Here is a 19,161-nt window from a genome sequence, read left to right on the forward strand (position 1 = left end):
GGTCCCTATGCTTTGCCAAGCTTGTTTCAAGTAGGTGCTTTAGACCACCGAGCCATCTCTCCAGCCCCGCTACTACATTTTCTAATAAGAACATATTCTTATGACAGACAATCAAAAGAAACAACAGCTCCAATGCCCTGTTTTTTTTTTTGTTTTTTTTTTTTTCAGAACCAGGGATTAAACTCAGGCCCTTGAGCTTGCCAGGCAAGCACTTATTCTACTGAGCCATCTCCCTGGCCCCTCCAATGCCCTGTTAAAATAACTTTCCCAGAATATGAAAATTAAAATCTTTGGTATATTTCCAGCGTTGGTATTTCCCCAGATTAACATGTACCTTTTTTAAACTTCTAAAAATGACTGAATTTGATATGAATATTAAAAAGCTGTATTATAATTTTACTCCCACCTTTCTAACTCTAGGATCCTTCTAGAATCTTCTAAACTCAAACTAGAGAAGACTGTATAATCCTGAGGTTCTGTGATTTGCCCTGTTATGCTCTGACTTGATGAACAGGAAAGGAACATGAGATACACATACTGAGGTCACTCACCTCACTCAAACGATCACTATTAGGGTAGATGACAGAAACAAAAGTCTTACATGAGAAATATAACGTTACATAAAAAGAAGGAAGGCAGATGCTACTGTTACAAGTAGTTGACATTACCTCAAGATTAAAAACTGTGAACTGCTTTAAGCAAACAAAAACTTTCCAGCTGAACCTCAGCTTTCTCAAGCAGACTATGTGGCTAGCTCCTCCTGTCCTCTGTCTTGTGTTCAGTTTTACTTTGTTTATTATTCTTTTGGTGGTTTGTATTTGAGAGCAAGAGGAATTGGGGCTGGACAATAGGATTGTTTCTATAACATTTCCAATTGATTGGAATCAGGCAAAGCGTTTAACCTGAAGACAGTTTGTGCCAGGTTTTATGATAAAGAGCTTCAGGAAAGCCCAGTCCAGCCTCAGGGAAGTAGAGTTATTGACTGAGTCCAGCTGCAGGTCTCAACTTTGCAAACACTGCCCTGTGACAGTGGCAGAGTTTATAATTTGGACTGGAATGTAGACAAAACATTGTCACAAACCTCTGACCCGCTCCACATGTGCGAAGACTTTGGTAGAAGCTCACCTCACTTAAAAGTGTCTTTCCTCTTCTTAGGATATGCAAAGCTGCCATGGCTCAGATATGGAGCACACTAGGAGAGCTATCTTTCTCACACTGGCTGAGCACAAGGCCTCTGCCAGCTCTAGGGAAAAATGAATTGAATTTCCAGTTTTTCTGTCTAATTTGTCATGGAGCCTTGGATCATAACACCAAGAGTTGTGTAAAATTCTAGATAAAAAAATATGTGTTCCTTAATGCACTTTGTACACAAATTGGTTTTATTATCATAGTCTGGTGTTATTAAAACAAACAAGAAAACACAGATGGCTTTCCTAATCCCCCATGGCACATGGCACGCCCACCCTAAACACACACCAACCTAGTCAGCAGGCCTCCCACCGCAGCAAACAGCCTTCAACAGCTGGGAGATTTTAATGCTACACATTCCAGGGAACACACAGGATGCTCCAGATGGTGGCAGGCTTCCAGGCTGGAATCTGATGGCTGAGATTCATTTTTATTGGCAGTTAATGCCCACCTCACGCTCTGTTGGAAACGCTTCCAGTTAGCTGCTTCGCACACATGTCGTCTCACTAAGTCCTCTCAGAACTCCGTGCAGAAGATTTCTCTCCTCACTGCATGGATGAAGAAACTGAGACTTGGACAAATCAGGACCCTGGGCAGAAGCTACACGCGAGCCAGCCCGGGGAAAGGACTCTGGATTCAGACTCCTGTGTCCACAGCCTTCAGCACCCAAGTCTGCCCTGACCTTGGACTGCTGTGACCTGCCCCTTCAGCTGGAAAAGCATACCATTTTGTTTTTTTTCAAATTGCTGACATATATATTCTTCACTTAAGTTTAAGAGACCATTCTAAAATAATTGCTGGAAAAAATATTATACAGTGCAGGAAATGGCCACTCTCATTTTGAGATTCTTTTAAAAGCCCTTTTATTCTTTTCAATATATAAGGCTTCACTGAAGTATCTGCTTTTTGTATGTGAGCTACTGCCATCACATTTTTACCAACTGACCATTGCCTCAGGCCTGAACTAAAATTTTCTATGACTGATAAAATGCAAAAAAACCTGCTGGTTTGGTAACAGCCTGGTTTTTCCTTTCTCTTGCATGTATCATTCTGGCAGTTTCGTACTGATCGTAGAACCAGCTGGCAAGAGGGAAGATGCAGGCTTGCGTACAAGTTTTGCACATTGGTCTTTAAATTATGTTCACTTTACAAAGGAGAGAGGATTCTAGAACGGAGACTCATTCTGGCAGTGTTTTGTTTTGTTTGTTTGTTTTTTTGTCTCAGTGATTATTCATTATACACAATTCAGACATGACATCCTGTCCACAAACACTATTAGAATAAATCTTCTTATTCATTAAATTAAGAGAATGTAGCTGTATATCTATCCGAACTATTTTGAATATATAGAAACAAAATGGTCATTCATTTGTATCCCCTTTTTTTTGTTTAGTTTTGTCAGAGAAAGGCATTCCATTATCATTTAAATATTGTAGGTATGTGAATTCAGCAAAATATTCCAATATATGCAGGTAGTCCATAATAGTAGTGTGTCATCCACAGGACTGGCAATGTCAGAAGTTGTTGACTTGAGCCCTTTACTGCCCAGCATACCAACATGCTTCACCCCTTATACCTCGTTTTCATACCTTTCTGCTGGATGGTTAAGACCAAGATAAAGCAAGATCTATATAACAAGAAATGTATCTTTTGTATCTGATAAGGTCAGTTTAGTCCCCTCAGTATTGATCCTGAAACCCTGTACCTCACTTTGTAGATCCTTTGTCAGTGTCAGCCATGTGGATGAGTCACGGTCATTGCTTGACCAATGTGCTCTCTGTGAAGGCAGTGTTTTGTTTTGTTTGGCTTGGTTCTGTATGCAGTATTGGGGATTGAACCCAAAACCTTCACACTGAGCTATTCTCCAGCCCTCTCCTTTTTTCAATTTTAATTTTGCCATGGTCTCATTAAGTTGCTCAGTTACTTAGGCTCCTTTAGAACTTGTGATCTGCAGCCGCCCTGAGCTCTGGGATTACAGGTGTATGTCACAATTTCTGGTTCATCCTGACAGTTTATGTCTTTGTTTCAGCTCAGATTTAGGTTAGACAGGAAATCTAACCTTTGCTAAGACTGTATTGATTCGGTTTTGTAGAAAGACAGGGGCCACACTGCACAAAGGTGGGCCCCGGTTGTGTGCACTGAGTTAGACCCTAGCCTCCTGTGAGCCTCTCCTCCTCCTCTAAGGAAATGTAGGCATTGAAGTTCTAGATCTGGATTGGGGTGACCATGTGGTCTTACTTGCAGTATTCTTTATCTTCCCTCTTGGGAAAACAGTAAGAGAGAGAGAGCTTTCTGGAACTCATCCTTTAGCACCAACTTAGTTGGTCCCTCTGGAGCACACCTGGGAAACAGAGACTAGCCTCTGTTGCTGTAGAGTTTCCAAGTTGAAGGAGGAAACTGGATAACAGGCTCGCTTCTTTTAATAACTTCCTGGTTACACTAGAGGTTGGTAGCCAATGTAGGAGAGAGCTAACCAGCCTCCCCTGTTTTTACCCCCAGCCTCTCTCTCCCGGATTTTCTTCATCCTGATCTGCTGTGAAATGGATAGCTGAGACTGCAGATGAGCATCCTGCTAGGATCCTCTCACTGCGTGATGTTCAAGCAGGAAAGGTATCAGTTTCACAAGATGCTGCCACAGTGAACTACACTAAGACCTTGCATTCTGTGTCATGGGAGGGTAATAAGCAGGTTAACTACGGTGAAAAGATGTTTGTTCATTCATTCGTTCAGACATTTACATACTGCTCCTGTATGGGAGTTGCACTAATTTGTACTGAAGGGGGATCCAGGGTCAGCTCTGGTTCCATCTGAGAATAGGGTATGTAGAACATGAAATGGAATACATAGTGGAATGTGTTTAAATGCTGTAAGAGAAATACAGAATGATCTACAAGAATAGAGGAAGACATGAGTCCCAGCTGGGAGGTACGTGTCAGGAAAGAATTTCTAGCAGAGCCGACATCTGAGCCAGGCTTCCAAGAACTGGCTGTATCCTGACATATGGAGATGAGGAAGAAGTAAGGGGCACGGGCCAACCAGAAGATCAAAAGGGGGAGACAGACAAGGGTCACAACATCTAACTAGCGTATGGAAAAATCAGAAGGGTAGACTTAATGAGAAGTGGGATCTTAATAGCTCTATACATTTTACAAACCATTTCACTGTCCACTCTCATTTCAGCACACAGAGTATGAACTTCAGCCTTACGATGCTAATCATTTTATTTTCAGAAGGCTCAACTAACTAAATAAATATGAATGTAGCTTAAACATGGCAAAATATTACATGAAGTGAGATATTACAATGTGGTACCAGTGATTAGAAATTATTAGAAAATAAAGAGCATAATGTAAATATATATATATATATATATATATATATAGTTGCTTTAATGTCATGTTCCCTCTAACCTAGGTTGATAAATAACAATGGGAGAGCATTAATAATGCCTGGCTCTAAAATTGGATTGCATGGTTCTCTATGATTAGTTTTTAGGCAGATATAGTGGTCATGAAAATCCACTTGCATGGGTGCCTATATATGTTGGAAAACTAAAAATGGACTAGATATCCAGCCCAGGAACAGATGTCTCTCCCGAGGGAGACTGGTATCTGTGGCCTATCCAAAGATCTGAGGACTAGAATTCCCACCTCCAAATGCTCTAGCAAAACCTTGCCCTACCTCATCAGAAGATGCAGTCCAATTTTACTTCCCCTGAATTCATGAAGGGCTTGGCTCTCCTGGGACTGATGGAATGGGGTGGAAAGGATGGAATGTAATGCCCAAGGCTGCTTAATGAAAGTGATGGAACTTCTGCTTTGAGAATCAGACCACACTTTGGGGTTCTGAGCTGTCAGGTGAGAAAGTGAAGTAGCCATACTGGGAGGAAGCCCCAACTACATGGAGAGTCCTGTGCAGCTGTCACAGTTGACAGACCCAGCTGTGGTCCCAGCTGCCAGAAGAAGCAACTGCTAATATTTAAATGAAGATATCTCTAGATGGTTCCTGCCATGGCATTTGGGTCATCCAGGCTCCCAGCCTTCCCATTGTTGAGTAGATAAGTTCATGCCCTGCTACGATTGTTCTGAATTCCTAACCCATACAGTATGTGAAGCTGATAGGTTAGTTGCCTCAAGGGACCAAATTTGGGGGTTGTTTTATCCACTAAGTGTAAGGGAAATTTTGACTCGATCTATAATGGTTTGTTTTTTTCTTTTGCAAAATAACCCCACTAAAGTACATATGACAAATGCCCACATTTATTCACTTTGGATTATAGGTACATTATTATTTTTCATAATTTTTCTTGAAATTTTTTTATATTTTTAATTAAAAAGTTGTGCTATAAAATGAAATGCAAATTTTCAAACTTTTTGGTCCATTTGTAAGTGCTAATGTAAAAATTGAAAAAGTCAAATAATTCATAGGTGAAGATATTTATATTTTACTTTGTTTATTTAAAGATTCAAAGAGAGAGATGAAAATCTCTCTACAGAGTAGCCAATAAAGATCACAAAAACATATTACTATAATAGCTCTATTCAATAGCAACTTTTCACATTATTTTATGTGACTTACAAAATGAAATACACATTTTCACACAGTTCAGAAAAGGACAGCCCACATTATTTAGATGATTTTTGAAACAGCCTGGTCAAGGAAATTAAAATAAATACAGGTATTCATGAATAACTTATCAGTGCATTATGTCAGGTTTTGAGATTCAGGTTGTTTAAAGGTAGTTACTGAAAAATAAAAAGACTAGGAAAATGAAACTGTTGACATGAAAGTCTCTTAGGAGCATCCACTTCCTGACTAGGCACTTGGAAGTCATGGCAATGTTGGATATAATGAAACACGCAATAGTCAACCAAAAGTTACCTTCACACCTTATAACTGGAATAATTTTGTCAGACTCCTGCAGACTCTTGATTCATGGCTCCTGGAAGAACACATGAACCAGCAGATGGGCACATGGACATCCTATGTGTCTGTTCCCATACACCTGGTTCCACAGAAACCAGAAAAAATATGCAAAAGGGAAGCAGGAGATATACAGAGACCACAGATGAGCAGAACAGTGAAACGGTCCCAACTACACAGAGAGGAAAGTTGCCTGGATAAGACCAGGGTTCCCAGGAATATGGATTCTATTTCTTCCTCTCAGACACATGATTCAAAACCAGAAGCAGATGGAAGGAAGAGTGACAAGAATCCTGAAAGTCATTGGCGATCCTAAGATAAGCTGATTCTCTGGAAGAGACTACACTGGGATCAGAGGCAAGCAGAATGTGGGCATGCATAGCAATTTGAGTGCCAAGGACAGAGGAATAGAGGTGCTGAGCTGTGGGGACACGGGGCTCAGGATGATTGCTCTAAAGATGATAGACACTCAAGCAGACTCAAACATGAATTGGGCAGAAAATATTGGTGAGAGGTAGACTAGGCAAGGAGGCTGAAATGGGAGGGAAGTAGGAATCACCTGAGAAGGGGAGAGGGAGGGACAACAGCTCAGGTGGGAAATGCAACTGTGTAGGGGTGGTGTTCCCACCCTACCACTGTGACAAAAGAATGAAGTGGTGAAGCAAACACAGGAAGCTGATCATTTTGGCATAGAATGGAGAAGAAGCTTCTTATTCCAGACTTTGTTTCCTCAGGCAAGTGCAGAGTGAGGTTTGCTAGAGGGAGGTGATTGGGGAGAGAGCACTTGAAGCAAGGGGACATACAGCCTGAGGGGGTAGGAGGGTGAGGTGGAGGCCTCTGAGTGGGCTCATACCTCCTGCAGGACCAGGGATGAAGAAATGGACCTCAGCCTTTGATACAGAAGAAAGGAAGAGAAGGAAGGACCAGTGGGGGGAAAGGGGCTGGGCATTATGATGGAGGTGGTTGGGAAGACCTGAGGCTGCAGGTGGTTGCAGAAGGTGGGACTCTTGACTGTTGAGGTGCTGGGGATGGGTCACTGCAGGATACTCTGGCTATTCAACACCCTTCTTAATGAGCAAATTAGTACATCTCCAGGGATGGCTCTCAGCATGGCTTCCAGATGACCAAAAGGACACTGGAGACTGGCTGGAGATTCTTCTTGGCTTGTCAGGGCACAGCCCTCTTGCTGCACAGAGGGAGATTTAATTGCATTCAAAATCTGCACAGGGAGGAGATCAAGGGCCATGAAGCTATGTGACATCCTATCACTACCTTCTAGTAGTGACAGGTGGGCTAGAAGGTAAATGGTACAGTGCAGGAAGTCTCAACCATAAGAAGGAGCTGAATTTTGAAGAACAGAACTTCCTGTACATTATATCTGAAAAGAACTATGTTTTTCATTCAAGTGCAAGGTGAGCCATGTGTGATCCCAATAAACTGATTATTAGAAGAAGCAACCTCCTTCTAAGCCAGTGGAACTCAAGGTGTAGCCTAGACCCAAGATATCACCAGCACCTAGGGACGGTAGGTGTCAGAGATGCAGAGTTCCAGGCCACACCCAGACCTTCCGAATCAGAAACTCTGGGAGAGACCCAGCAGCTTGTCTCCACAGGTCTTTCGGGTGATTCTGAGAGCTGCGATGCTGAAGGCAGGTGGCTAAGGACAGAATAGTGGTTGAGGCCAGCTAGAAACCAGTTCTCATGCTGTATTATCTTCACAGAATCACAAAATCACTCCCAGTCTCAATTCCATCATTTGGAAAGTGGAAAATTATGACTTCCCATCTTATGCTTGTTGTACTGGAGTACTAAAGACAAAATATTTAAAATATCAGAAACATATCTTGTTCTTTTGTTTTGAGGACTGAAAATTTTCAGTAATCAAAACAACACCAACTATAGAGCCAGGGAGATAGCTCAGTAGACTAAGTGCTTGCTTGGCAAGCACAGGGTCCTGAGCTCAATCTCTGGTACTGCAAAAAAAAAAAAAAAAAATCACCAAATTTGCTCCTATGGTCTAAAGTACAAAACCAATAGTCACCAAAGTTTGTCAATTTCTGCCTTTTGCTTTATGTTATTATTATTGCTAATCACACCACTGTAGCTAGGATATCATAACTGTTTTAACCACTTGTTCTCCCTTTGGTAACAATATTGGGAAGCACTGGGGAAGTAACATCACCAAAGCCATCCACCTAAAGGAGGAGGACAGTGCCAAATGGAAACCAACAGCCCATTCTCAACTAACTGGGAATTGAGGATCTTAGGACAGACACAAACCAAGAATCTCCAACACAGAGAAGATATTCCTGAAGCACAGACTCTTCTTAGAGTGGCTATGAAAGTAGCGATATATTTACCTACTATCAAAATTTCACAAGGATTGTCATAGAAATCAAAATAAAGTGTTCTTCCTGAAATAGAAAATGACAAGATTCAGGAGCAAAATCCAATCTCAGGTCCCCAGCTCACCCAGAACAAGTCCAGGAAACATCAATAGAAGAAACTGGAAGTCACAAACCTAAATCTCTGAAATGATTGCAATTGAAAAAACAATTACAGATGAGTATAGAGGAAATCAAATCAGAAATAATCTCTCAGGTTAATAAAAAAGAAATGATAACCATAATGAAAGAATTGCTGAGCATATCTAAATAAGACATTGGGGGGAAAAAGAGTATAGAAAAATGGTGGAAACCTTGAATGAACAATATAGGAGAGAATAGAATGCATGAAAAAGATGCAAAGAGATATCCACAAAATTAAAATTTCCATTAAAAGCTGGCAAAACCATTTGAATGAAACTGAAGATCGACTTTCAGACATTAAAGACACTATTGCACCTAGGGACCAGGAAAAGAAAGATCTCTTAAAAGTAACAATGAACCAGGAAATAATTCAACAGCTACAAGATGACACAAAGATTAACAGCATAAGATTGATAGGTATCAATGAAAAAGGAGTCAACACAAATGACAGAAAAGGACTATTTATAGAAGTAACAGCAGAAAACTTCCCAAGCATGGGAAAAGAATTTAACATGCAAATAAGTAAGGTATATAGAACTCCAAATAGCATCAACCAAAATAAATCTACATATAATAATCAAGATCCCAGAAATTCAGCATCAGAACAGCATATTAAAAGCTGTTAGAGAAAAGAAACAGGTAACATTTAAAGAAAAGTCTATCAGAATCAAGGCACACTTCTCAATACAGACCCTGCAATCAAGAAGAGCTTGGAGTCAAATATTTCAAGTCCTGAAAGAAAACAACGTCCAACCCAGATTGATCTATCCTGCAAACTATCTTTAAAAATCCACGTAGAAGTAAAATCTTTCCATGACAAAGAAGAACTAAAGAAATTTATGAACACCAAACCAACCCTACAAAGAGTACTGAAAGATATTCTAGAAAGAGATCAAAAGGACCACAATTCCAAGAACACCAATGAAGAAACCACCAAACAAGGAAAGCAATTAAACAGAGGGAAAAGCAGGGAATCAACAGCAGAAAAATAACATAACTAAGATAAGCCAATAGGGACTGGGGATATAGCTCAGTGGCATAAGCACCTGCTTGGCAAGCGCAAGGTCCTGAGTTCAATCCCTGGTACCGCAAAAAACAAACAAACAAAAACAAGCCAATACATATCAGCTATAACCATCAATGAAAGTGGCCTCAGTTCACCAATTAAAAGCAACAAATTGGAAAAATGGATCAAAAAACAGGATCCAACAAAGTGTTACATACAAGAAATACATTTAAATCAAAAAAGAAACTCATAGACTGAAAGTCAGAGAATAGAAACAATATTCCATGCACCAGGAACTCAGAAAAAAAGCAGAGGTGGCTATTCTGTTCACAGACAATGTGAACTTAAAACCAAAAATGGCCAAATGCGATCAAGGCCACTATACACTTGTTAGGGGAAAAGTAAGCAATAGCAAGCTACCAAATATGGGAGCACCCAACTATATAAGACAAAATTTAAAGGACATAAAATATCAAATAACCCCCCAAAATCAAACAACCAATAACATAATGTTAATAGGGAACCTTAACATCCCATTACCTCAAAGAGATAAACTAGACAAAAAATTAGCAAAGAGGTAGCAGAACTGAACCGAACATTTGAACAAATGAACTCAGTAGACATTTACAGAGTGTTCCCCAAACAACATCTGAACAAACATTCTTTTCAGAAGCACATGGCACATTCTTTAAAATAGACCACATAGCAGTCCATAGAACATGCTTAAGTAAATGCAAGAGAACTGAAATTATCCCATGCATGAATGTCATCTGATCATCAATTGCAGTTCACCAATTAAAAGCAACAAGTTGGAAATTTGTTTATTCAGATGTTGTTTGGGGATCTGATCATCATGCAATTAAACTGGAAATTAATGACAAAAGAAACTGCAAAAAACCCCACCATAAATACATAGAAATTAAATAACACCTTCCTCAGCAACCAATGGGGGACTGCCAAAATTAAAGAAGAAATTAAACAATATCTACAATCCAACAAAAATTCAAACACAACTTACTGGAATTTGTGGGATGCAATGAAAGCAGTTCTCAGAAGAAACTTTATAGTGGTGAACTCACACATTAGGAAAACAGAATGAGAAAAAATAAATACCTTAATGCTGTACCTTAAGCTTCTAGAAAAAGAAGAGCAGGTCAAGCCCAAAGTCCAAAGAAGAGAAGGAATTATAAAGATCAGAGCATAAATTAATGCAATTGAGAGAAAGAAAACAATATAAAGAATTAATGAATCAAAGAGTTGGTTCTTTGAAAGATTAAATAAAATTGATAAACCTGGACTGTGAGATAGTTTGGTGGCCTAAGCACCTGCCTAGCAAGTGCAAGGACTTCAGTTTGACCCCCAGTACCGCATGCTGTGCAAGCCACTGAAACTGAGCATGGTGGCACATGCCTGTAATCCCAGCACTGGGAAGGCTGAGAGGAGGATCACTATGAGTCGGAGCTGCATAACAAGACCCTGTACCACATAAATAAATAAATAAATAAATAAATAAATAAATAAATCTTTTTTAAAAATTGATAAACCCCTAGCCAACCTCATCAAAAAAGAAAAGAAAAACTCAAATTCAAGCAATAAGGAATGAAAAGGGTGAAATTTTACCTATTGAAATTCAGAAGATCATCAATAGCTACTTTGAAAATCTTTACCTTCATAGTATGGAAAACAGAAAAAAATGGATAGATTCCTAGATATGCACAAATTACCAAAATTAAATCAAGAATATATAAAACTTCAGATAACCCAATATCAGTCAATGAAATTGAAAATATAATAAAAATTTCAGAAAGAAAATCCAATATCCTGATGGATCACAGATGAAATCTACAACAAATTTAAAGAAGATTTAATCTCATGTTCCTCATTTCTGGAGCCAAGTATTACATTGATATCAAAACCAGAGAAAGATCCAGCCAAAAAGAGGACTACAGGCCAACCTCCCTTATAAACATAGATGCAAAAATTCTCAATAAAATACTAGCAAATGGAATTCAGCAAATCATTAGGAAGATTATATATCATGACTAGGTGGGATTCATCCTAGAGATGCATGGATGGCTCAACATATGCAAGTCAGTAAATGTAATACACCACATGAAGAGCCAAGGACAAAAACCACATGATAACTTCAATAGACACAGAAAAACTTTTGATTTGTATTTTTTTTTGGGGGGGGGCGTGCAGAACCAGGGATTGAACTCAGGCCATTGCACTTGCCAGGGAAGCGCTTATTCTACTGAGCCATCTCCCTGGGCCCCAGAAAAACTTTTGAAAACCCTAAAGAAAATTGGAATAGAAGGCCTATGCTTCTACTTGATAAAAGCCATCTATGAAAACCCAACAGCCAACATCATTCTAAATGGAGAAAAACTGAAAGCTTTTACTCTAAAATTAGGTAAAAGACAAGGATGTCCACTATCACCACTCCCATTCAAAGTTAAGTCTGGAAACATTAGCCAGAGCCACTACACAAGAGAGAGAGAAAAAAAAAAAGGAATAAGCATTTCTGGGGCCAGGGAGATGACTCAGTAGAATAAGCACTTGCCTGGCAAGCACAAGGGCCTGAGTTCAATCCTCGGTTCTGCTAAAAAAAAAAAAAAAAAAAAAAAAAAAATTCTCCCAGGAAGAAGTTAAATTATCACTATTTGCAGATGACATGATACTCTATACAGAAGACCCAAAAACTCCACCAAGAGACTCCTAAAATTAATAAATTCAGTAGTGTAGGAGGATAGAAAGTCCACACCCCAAAATCAGTAGCATTCCTCTATACAAAGAGGTTAGAGAAACAACACTCTTCACAATAGCATCCCCCCAAAAATGAAATATTTAGGAATTAATCTAACAAAAGAGGTAAAAGATCTATACAATGAAAATTATAATACTCCTTAAAAATAAATCAAAGAGGATTTCAGAAAATGGAAAGCTATTCCTTGCTCATGGACAGGAAGAACCAACATTGTGAAAATGGCCATACTCCCCAAATTATGTCTACATAGAAGTGGGCAATGATAGATGCCATTCAATGGGGAACATGTGCATTTAATCATGTTTTAGTTGCTTGATCTTCTGCTTACATCGTTTAATTTCTTTCTCCATATGCTCAATTTCCTTTTTATGATGAGAGATCTCATCATTGTGATGTTTCTTCAAGGCTGCCAGTCATTCTCTAGTCTTCTGTAGGAAGAACCGCTCCTCTTCAGCCTACTGTCTCTTCCCAAAGGTTCCACCAGTGTCTTGGATCTAGCCAGAAGAACTCTCATGATCCTTGTCTGAGCTGAAGCGTCGGGTTTGCATGGCCCTCATTCCCCAAATGCTGAGCCACACCTGAGAAGCCAACACTGTACCTGCCATTGTTCTTAATGCAGTAGTCCCTCATCCCTAAAATTTATTTATTTATTTTTATAATTTTATTGAGAAATAAATAGCAGTGACACAGTTTCAAAACTGATTAGGACAGTTTCAATAATTAATACATTGCATATTGTAGTCTTCTTAGTGGCTATTCATAGTAAAAGATGCAGACATGGTATCCTGTCCACAAACAGAATATTATTAGAACAAATCTTTATATTCATTGAATTAAGAGAAAGTAGCTCTAGATCTATCCTATCTATTCTGAATACACAGACACAAAATGGTCCTTCATTTGTATCCCCTTTTTTGGTTTAGTTTTGTCAGAGAAGGGTATTCCATTGTCATTTAAATATTGTGGGTGCATGAATTCAGAAAAATATTCCAATGTAGTCCAGTAGTCCATAAAAGTAGTGGGTTTTCCATAGGACTGGCAATGTCAGAAGTTGTTAACTTGAGCCTCTTACAGCTCAGCATATTAATGTGGCTTTACTTTTTATACTTCATTTTTATACTTTTCTGCTGGATGGTTAAGATCAAGATAAAGCAAAACCTACATAACAAGAAATGTAACTTTTGTATCTGACAAGGTCAGTGAAATTCCCTCAGGATTTACCCTAAAACCATATACAGTACCTTGTAGATTTTTTGTACCCCCTTTTTTTTGTTTAGTTTTGTCAAAGAAGGGTATTCCATTGGCATCTAAATACTATAGTGTGTGAATTCAGCAAAACAATCCAACACAGTCCAGCAGTCCACAATAGTAGTGGGTTATCCACAGAAGTTGTTGACTTGAGCCTTTCACAAGGCTCAATATTGAACACTAATATTAAAATGGCTTTACTTTATGCACCTCGTTTTTATACTTTTCTGCTGGATGGTTAAGACCAAGATAAAGCACGACCTATATAACAAGAAATGTAACTTTTGTATCTGATAAGGTCAGTCAAGTACCCTCAGGATTTATCCTGTAACCGTGTACCACAGTTTGCAGATCCTTTGCCAGTGTCAGCCATGTGGATGAGTTACGGCCATTGCTTGACCAATTTGCTCTCTGTGAGAGCCTGTGAGAATGTTTTCTCTCCATGTGACTCTTCTTAGGCACACTCTACGCCATTGATCACGTTGCTCTGTGACCCATAATCTCCTTGATCAGAAAATTTGGGACACAACTGAGTTACAGTTCAGGTTCTCCTATGTCCTGAGTCCTCACTGACCTTGAAAGGCTAGGGTCAAAACATTGGCTGTCCTTGCAGCCCTTCTTTTTCTCTAATTTTTGGTCTCCAAACTTAGGTTGTTAACTCTCCAGGAGAGAAACTTATTATTGTTACCCTACAACATAGGCAGTTGAGCTTAACCTCACACTCTCTGTCTGAATATCAAACATCTTTTACATAACATGGAACAGGTATTTGGAACCAGAAAAAAACTAGAACAGTGAAGACAATCCTGAGCAACAAAAGCAAGACAGGAGACATCACAATCTGTAACTTGAAATTATACTACAAAGTTACTATGAGAAAATCAGCATAGTACTGGCAAAAACAGATTTGAGGATCAGCTGAACAGACCAAAAGATGCAGACACAGCTACAAACACACTCAGCCACCTTATCTTTGTCAAAGAGGCCAAACATATTTACTGGAAAAAAGATGGTCTCTATAATAAAAGGTACTGGAAAAGCTGGCTTTCCTTATGCCCAAAACTAAAACTAGAACCAGGTCTACCATCATACACTAAACTAAAATAAAAATGGATTAAAGATCTAAATAGTGAAACAGAAACACTAAATCTCCTGGAAGAGAAAGTAGGTGTAAATCTTAAAGATATAAGGGTAGACAGAGAGTTCATGAAAAAAACCAAACTGTCCAGAAAACTCTTCAAAGAATCAATAACTGGGATCTCATTGAAAAGTTGCTGCACATCAAAAGAAATCGCCAACGGAGTAAAAAACAAAAACAAACAAACAAACAAAAAAAAACAACAGCAAGTTGGAAAAATCTTTACCAACAGTCACTCAGACAAAGGACTTCTATCTAGAGTAAATAAAGAACTAAAAAAGAAAAAATAAGCCCCCCTCCAAATCAAAGACCCAACCAAAAAAATGGGCATCTGAGATAAATACACACTTCTCAGGGGAGAATACAAATAGCGAGTAAATACATAAAAATATTTTCAACAACCCTGGTCATTTGAGAAATGCAATTCAATCAACACTGAGATTCCATCTCACCCAAGAAAGCATGGCTATCATAAAAGAAATCAACTAATAACGAATGCTGGAGAGGCTGTGGGGAGAAAGGAATCCTTCTCCACTATTGGTGGGAGTGTAGACTGGTACAACTTCTATGGAAATCAGTGTAGAGAGTCTTCAAAAGCTAGGATTAGAAGTCCCATTCAATCCAGCTATTCTCCTTCTTGGCATTTTCCTAGAAGATCTGGAAACATCATACCACAGTGATATACATGAACCCATGCTTATAGCAGCACAATTTGTCATAGCTAAAGCTTGGAAACAACTCAAATGCCCATCTACTGAGGAATGGACAAAAATATGTGGCATTTTTATACAATGGAGTATTACTCAGCTTTAAGGAAAGATAAACTTCAGGCTTTTATAGGTACATGAATACAACTGGAGACTATACTCATAAATCAAATAAATTAGACTCATCTGTGTAAATAGTGTATGAACAAAAAAGTAAAATCTGAAAAGAACAATAGATATAGTAAAAGGCAAAGATACTGAACATAAGTAGTAAATAATTGGGATGAGGGAAAGGAGAAAGGATAGGAGAAAAAGGAAGCGGAAAATTATGTAAATATATACACAGGACAGCTAAGATGATTGTACTACTGATTTCTGTCAGGTAGCAGTTAATGCTTAAAAATTTTTAAATTATTTTTTAGATATATTTGGCAGTAGCTCAATGGATTAAAGCACCTGCTTAGGCAGACATATGAGCCAGGGTTCAATCCCTGCTGTGCTGTGCCAGCCCCACTGAGATGGAGATTGAGACTGGGTGTGGTGGCACTATGCCTGTAATCCCAGCACTTGGGAGGCTGAACACAGGTGGATCATTGCAAGTCTGGTCTATGTAGTGAGGCCCTGTAGACCCTGTACTAAAATACAGACAGAGAGAGAGAGAGAGAGAGAGAGAGAGAGAGGAAGAAGAAGAAGGAGGAGGAGGAGGAGGAGGAGGAGGAGGAGGAGAAGAAGAAGAAGAAATGTACTTGGCACAGAGTTTTACTACATAGCTTGGATTTGTAGTGATCCTCCTGTTTTTAGCCTCCCCCATGGGATTACAGGTGTGCATCACCATGCCATCTCAGTAGCTGGCTCAGGGCACCCAGGGGTAGGGCCAGCACAGCATGTGGTGCTGGGGATCAAACCCAGACCTCGCACTTGCCTAAGCAGGCACTTACTCTGCTGAGCTATCTTGCCAGCTCTTCTCCTACACAGGGCATTACTGCAGAAGCAACGGGGAAATCTGACTGTTGCCTGCACCAACCTTTGCCCAAGCCTTCATTCTTTCCCTCACCTGCAATATCCTACGTGCTTTCCCAGCCCCTCCTACTTCCTCCCTGAAACATCTCTATCCTCTTCTAGAGTTTTCTCTGACCTACTCTGCTTAGAACCTACGCTGCCATCTGCCTGATTTAGACCCTCAGAAATGCTTTGGTGACCTTATCTTAAAACAACAACAACAAGTAAAATAAAGTGGGTTTTTTTACTAGAAAAAAACTATTGGTTTATAAAAAAGCATCTAACAATATAAAGTTTTTATCCTTGCTCCAAGACAGTTTGATTTTCCTGGAGAACCCATATTCTTCATTTCTCAAAAATAGGGTCTTATATGTAGTATAGGTTTTTTGGGGGTTTTTTTTGTTTTATTTTTTGTGGTAGTGGTGCTTGGGATTGAACCCAGGGCCTTGTGCCTGCAAGACAGGAACTCTACCACTCAGCCCCAGCCCCAGCCCCAGCCCCAGCCCCAGCCCCAGCCCCAGCCCCAGCCCCAGCCCCTATTCAACTTTAAATAGGTAGCCCAGGCTGGCATTGAACTCATGGTGATCTTCCTGCTTCAGACTCCCAAATGCTGGGATAACAGGCATGTGCTGCCAAGCCTGACTTATTTTTATTTTTTGGTTTTTTGTATTTTTAGGGAAGAGTCTACAGGGTGTTCAGGGTCTCATTACTAGATTGGATTCATAGTGACCCACCTGTTTACAACCTCCCAAGAAGTAGGATTACAGGCGCCCACCATGCTGTCTCATTTGCCATTTCAGTGCACCCATTATTTTTTATTTTACAGAGAATAAAAAATAATAGATAAGACATTAGAATTACAGAATTTCTTTTAAAAAAAACCAAAAAGATAATAGGTATTTCAACAATGATTGTTATATTGCACTTTGTTGTCTTTACTGTATACCAGATATAATCATGTCAAATTGGTCAAAATAAAATATTTTAAGCATAAACTGTTGCTTTCAAAAAACCAAGAGAAATTAGTAGCGCAATGATCTTAGCTATCCTGTGTATATACAGCATATGTTCCCTCCTTTTTTTCTCTTTTCCCTCATCCAATTGTTTATTCCTTTTGAGCAGTTTCTTTGCCTTTTACTATAGCTACTGTACCTTTCAGATTCACTCAGGTAAATAAAGGGAGACAACATGGGAAAAACAATGCTTTCGTGTATAGCCCTAGGGGTATGACACAGAGCATGCCCTGATGGGAAAGCTCAGCCCAACCTCTTTCCCACTGTTCCTATGGTACTCACTGCCTGGAGTATACATGGTCAGGGGACAGCCCCATCAGTCCAAGGAGGAGACCAGCAGGGGCTCAGGATAGATGGGTCTTTGTGTGGGGAATTGCTCCAATCTTCTAGGCCTCACTGGCCCCTGGCCCCAGTCTATAGGATCTCTGGCCACTTGAGGCCAGGATCCCCTCACAGCTCCTAGCCTCCTGCCCATCGTGCACTTCTAGCTCGCATTGTGGGCTGCCTGGGATTCATGGGGTCCCATACACTGGCCTCCTACCAGTGTGAGGGATGCAGTCCTGTGAGAGCATGAATTGGACCCCTGGCAGATGGGGGACCAAGGAAAATTCTCCCTCCCCCCGCCACTCCTTGGCCACCCCCTCTCATGCCCCTGTCCACAGGGCACTGGCCCCTCAGGGTGAGCCCCTGGCTCCTCAGGATGAGCCCCCACATGCTGAACATTTCACCACAGCAGCAGCAGCTACCTGCAGGGCTGGCGGAGAGCCCCTTTCTCCCCACTTCTGCTTTTCCCCTCCACTCCCCACCGTAAGCTCATAAATGAAGCATAAAGTTTGCCCTTTTCCCCAATCCTGGTAGACCAAGAAGTTGATAGGTGTTTTCTGTGTCCAGATATCTCTCCAGAGCCTCATGCAGGCATGTGGGTAGGATTCTAGAGTTCTGGATTGACTCAAGGTCCAATGCTAGGATTATGGATGTAAGTGCTACACTTGCCCTGTGGCAGGCAGCCTGCATACAGAGGGAGGGAGGGAACAGGCTTGCTCTCTGCTGCTCCTCCCTTTTTGATCTTGCTGATTTTGCTGGGGGGTTTTTTCCCACCATGAATTGTCCTCTGCCATGTGTCACTCTGCATTGGAGCTCACTGATTCTGGACTGAAACCTCCACAAATTGTGAACTAAATAAATCTTTCCTTCCTTAACTTGGGTGTTGGGTATTTTGTCTCAACAAGGAAAGAAAAGTAACCAAGACAGAACCTGGTACTAGGAAAGCGGAGTCATTGCCGTGACTGTTCCTGACCATGTGGTTCAAGAGCCATTGGGAATGCCTGTGGGAAAAGTTTGTAAAGGTTCAGAAATGTTGCCTGAAGGAGTAGAGGTCAAATGCCTTAGGCTATTCTGTATGGGAGATTCTAGTCAGAGCTCAGAAGACCAGAAGGCTGATAGACCATGCCAGGCCCGCCCCCAGGGTGCTCTGAGATGGCAATTGAGACTGGCTGTGGTGGCAAGTCTGATCTAGTAGTGAGACCCTGAACACCTTGTAGGCCCTTCACTAAAATACAAAAAAGGAAAGAAGAAGCAGAAGCAGAAAGAGCAGAAGAAGCAGAAGAAGCAGAAGAAGCAGGAGCAGGAGCAGGAGCAGGAGCAG

At 40.3% G+C, this 19,161-nt stretch overlaps 1 protein-coding gene and 1 pseudogene across 1 annotated transcript in view; both read right to left on the bottom strand.

The window, feature by feature from the left end:
* Window positions 1-19,161, bottom strand: part of Slc22a3 (solute carrier family 22 member 3) — a 141,545-nt gene that overhangs the window by 83,273 nt on the left and 39,111 nt on the right. The window lies entirely within an intron of this gene.
* LOC101578556 lies at window positions 12,705-13,016 on the bottom strand (annotated as a pseudogene).

The sequence above is a fragment of the Octodon degus genome, unplaced genomic scaffold (genome assembly GCF_000260255.1).
Source record: "Octodon degus isolate 3935 unplaced genomic scaffold, OctDeg1.0 scaffold00112, whole genome shotgun sequence".
NCBI lineage: Eukaryota > Metazoa > Chordata > Mammalia > Rodentia > Octodontidae > Octodon > Octodon degus.